Raw genomic sequence first — 4,451 nt, 5'->3', positions numbered from 1 at the left:
TTGTTAAATTTTTTGAATTTTTTCAAAATCTATATGTACCCCCCTACGAAAAAAATGAGTTTTCGGTAAATGCTCTATATATGAAACCTATAATCTTTAATTCGTTTTAAAATTTAAAACCACATTATACATTTGTATAATGTATGATAAACTTCTTTTCATGGTACATGGACATCGTTCTAATTTTTTATCAATTAATTTAGCAAAACTGTAAATACTCCCTAAATCATTGGACTAACCACTATAAATTGCTATTCCTTAGAGAAACGGAAACAACAAAGGTTCCAAACCTCTTTGAACTTCATCATATTTTATTACATGATTCAAATATGTATTAAAACAGTATTCTCAAATTTTTTGAATTTTTCTCAAAATCTATGTGTACCCCCCTACGAAAATAGTGAGTTTTTGGTAAATGCTCTATATATGAAGCCTATAATATTTTAATTCTTTTTAAATTTATAACTACATTATACATTTGTATTAATTTATGATAAACTCCTTTTCATGGTACATAGACATCGTTCTAATTTTTTATCCATTAATTTAGCAAAACTGTAAATACTCCCTAAATCATTGGACTAACCACTATAAATTGCTATTCCTTAGAGAAACGGAAACAACAAAGGTTCCAAACCTCATTGAACTTCATCATATTTTATTACATGATTCAAATATGTATTAAATCAGTATTCTCAAATTTTTTGAATTTTCTCAAAATCTATGTGTACCCCTCTACGAAAATAGTGAGTTTTCGGTAAATGCTCTATATATGAAGCCTATAATCTTTTATTCATTTTAAAATTTATAACCACATTGTACATTTGTATTAATTTATGATAAACTTCTTTTCATGGTACATGGACATCATTCTAATTTTTTTATCCAAAAAATGTTTTAATACATAGTTGAATCATGTAATAAAATTTTAATACATAGTTTAATCATGTAATAAAAATTAGAACGATGTCCATGTACCATGAAAGAATTTTATCATAAATTAATACAAATGTATAATGTGGTTTATAAATTTTAAAACGAATTAAAAGATTATAGGCTTCATATATATCATTTACCGAAAACTCATTATTTTCGTAGGGGGGTACACATAGATTTTGAGAAAAATTCAAAAAATTTGATAATACTGTTTTAATGCATAGTTGAATCATGTAATAACATATGATGAATTTCAAAGAGGTTCGAAACCTTTGCTGTCTCCGTTTCTCTAGGGAATAGCAATTTTATAGTGGTTAGTCTAATGATTTAGGGAGTCTTTGCAGTTTTGCTAAATTAATGGATAAAAATATAGATCGATGTCCATGTACCATGAAAAGAAGTTTATCATACAATAATACAAAGGTATAATGTGGTTTTAAATTTTTTTAAAAAAATTAAAGATTATAGGCTTAATATATAGAGCATTTACTGAAACTCACTATTTTTGTAGGGGGGACACATAGATTTTGAGAAAAAAATTCAAAAAAATTTGAGAATACTGTTTTAATACATATTAAAAAAACAGAGACAACAAAGGCTCCAAAACTCTTTGAACATCATCATACGTTAATGTAGGATGCAACTATGCATTAAAACAATATTGTCATATTTTTTGAAATTTTCTCAAAATCTATGTGCTAACACCCCTTCGAAAATATTGAGTTTTTGGTAAATATTTTATATACTGAAGCCTATAATCTTTAGTGTTGTTTTAAAATTTCTAAACACATTCTATATTTGTATCAATGTATTTTAAGCTTTTTTCATGGTATATGGAAATCGTTATAATTTTATTATCAATTAATTTAGTAAAACTTCAAAATACACCCTAAATCGATGGAATAACCACTATAAAATCACTATTTTCTCGAGAAACGGTGACAACAAAGGCTCCAAACCTCTTTGAACATCATCATACGTTAGTGTAGGATGCAACTATGCATTAAATAATATTTTCATATTTTTGAAATTTTCTCAAAATCTATGTGCTAACCCTTCGAAAATATTGAGTTTTTTGTAAATGTTTTATATACTGAAGCCTATAATCTTTAGTGTTGTTTTAAAATTGTAATCACATTCTATATTTGTATTAATGTATTAAGCTTTTTCCATGGTATATGGAAATCGTTATAATTTATTATCAATTTATTTAGTAAAACTTCATAATACACACTAAATCGATGGAATAACACTATAAAATCACTATTCTTAAACAAACGAAGACAACAAAGGCTCCAAACCTCTTTGAGCATCATCTTATGTTAGTGCACGATGCAACTATGCATTAAAACAATATTGTCATATTTTTTTAAATTTTCTCAAAATCTATGTGCTAAAACCCCTACGAAATATTGAGTTTTTGGTAAATGTTTTATATATGAGCCTATAATCTTTAGTATTGTTTTTAAATTTCTAAAACACATTCCAAAATTTGTAATATATTTTAAGCTTTTTCATGGTATATGGAAATCGTTATAATTTTATTATCAATTAATTTAGTAAAACTTCAAAATACACCCTAAATCGATGGAATAACCACTATAAAATCACTATTTTCTCGAAAAAAAACGGAGAAAACAAAAGGCTCCAAACCTCTTTAACATCATCATACGGTAGTGTAGGATGCAACTATGCATTAAAACAATATTTTCATATTTTTTGAAATTTTCTCAAAAATCTATGTGCTAACCCTTCGAAAATATTGAGTTTTTTGTAAATGTTTTATATACTGAAGCCTATAATCTTTAGTTGTTTTTTAAAATTTGTAATCACATTCTACATTTGTATTAATGTATTTTAAGCTTTTTCATGGTATATGGAAATCGTTATAATTTTATTATTAATTAATTTAGTAAAACTTCATAATACACACTAAATCGATGGAATAACCACTATAAAATCACTATTTTCTTAAACAAACGGAGAAAACAAAGGCTCCAAACCTCTTTGAGCATCATCTTATGTTAGTGCACGATGCAACTATGCATTAAAACAATATTGTCATATTTTTTAAATTTTCTCAAAATCTATGTGAACCCTTCGAAAATATTGAGTTTTTTGTAAATGTTTTATATACTGAAGCCTATAATCTTTAGTGTTGTTTTTAAAACTTATAAACACATTCTACATTTGTATTTAATATATTTTAAGCTTTTTTATGGTATATGAGTACCGTTATAATTTTTTTATCAATTAATTTAGTAAAACTTCATAATACACCCTCAATCAATGGAATAACCACTATAAAATCACAATTTTCTTGAAAAACAGAGACATAAAAGGCTCCAAACCTTTTTGAACATGATCATATGTTAGTGGAGGATGCTACTATGCATTAAAACAATATAGTCATATTTTAAAAAACAATTCTCAAAATCTGTGTGTTAACCTTACGAAGATATTGAGTTTTTGGTAAATACTTCATATACTAAAGCCTATAATATTTAGTGTTGTTTTAAAATTTCTAAACACATTCTACATTTTTATTAATGTATTTTAAACTCTTTTTCATGGTATATGGGAATCGTTATAATTTTTTATCAATTAATTTAGTAAACTTTCATAATATACCTTAAATCGATGGAATAACTGTTATAAAATAACTATTTTCTTGAGAAACAGAGACAACAAAGGCTCCAAATATTTTTGAACATCATCATATGTTAGTGCAGGATGCAACTATGCATTAAAACAATATTGTCATATTTTTTGAAATTTTCTCAAAATCTATGTGCACCCCTACGAAAATGTTGAGTTTTTGGTAAATATTTTATATTCTGAAGCCTATAATCTTTAGTGTTGTTTTAAAATTTCTAAACCATTCTACATTTGTATTAAAATATTTTAAGCTTTTTTCATGGTATATGGGAACCCTTATAATTTTTATCAATTAATTTAGTAAAACTTCATAATACATCCTAAATCAATGGAATAACCACTATAAAATCACTATTTCTTTAAAACGAAGACCAAAAAGGCTCCAAACCTCTTTGAACATCGTCATATGTTAGTGCAGGATGCAACAATGCATTAAAACAATATTGTCGTATTTTTGAAATTTTTTCAAAATCTATGTGTTAACCCCTACGAAAATATTGAGTTTTTGGTATATATTTTATGTACTTAAGCCTATAATCTTTAGTGTTGTTTTAAAATTTCTAACCACATTATACATTTAAGGAGCATATGAAGTTTTATTAAATTAATTTATAAAAACCAATTGAACTATACTCATTTACCATGAAATAGAGTTTAGCATACATTAATACAAATGTATAATGTGGTTAGAAATTCTAAGACAACACTAAAGATTATAAACTTCAGTATATAAAACATTTACCAAAAACACAATATTTTCGTAGGAGGGCTTAACACATAGATTTTGAGAAAAAAATATAACAATATGCTTTAATACATAGTTGCCTCTTGTACTGATATATGATGATGGTCAAAGA

The 4,451-nt window shown here is 25.7% G+C and overlaps 1 long non-coding RNA gene across 1 annotated transcript; it reads right to left on the bottom strand.

Moving 5' to 3' along the window:
* Positions 1–1,747: 1,747 nt before the first annotated feature.
* LOC117131030 lies at positions 1,748–3,549 on the bottom strand. Its single transcript, XR_004454258.1, has 4 exons — positions 3,386–3,549; positions 2,687–3,034; positions 2,238–2,338; positions 1,748–1,895 (listed from the first exon to the last, which is right to left on the bottom strand). It is a non-coding gene; the product is annotated as an uncharacterized LOC117131030 (long non-coding RNA).
* Positions 3,550–4,451: the final 902 nt, after the last annotated feature.

This window comes from Brassica rapa, unplaced genomic scaffold, assembly GCF_000309985.2.
Source record: "Brassica rapa cultivar Chiifu-401-42 unplaced genomic scaffold, CAAS_Brap_v3.01 Scaffold0793, whole genome shotgun sequence".
Lineage (NCBI taxonomy): Eukaryota > Viridiplantae > Streptophyta > Magnoliopsida > Brassicales > Brassicaceae > Brassica > Brassica rapa.
The sequence above is the reverse complement of the archived record's forward strand: the minus strand, read 5'-3'. Positions and strand labels throughout refer to the sequence as shown.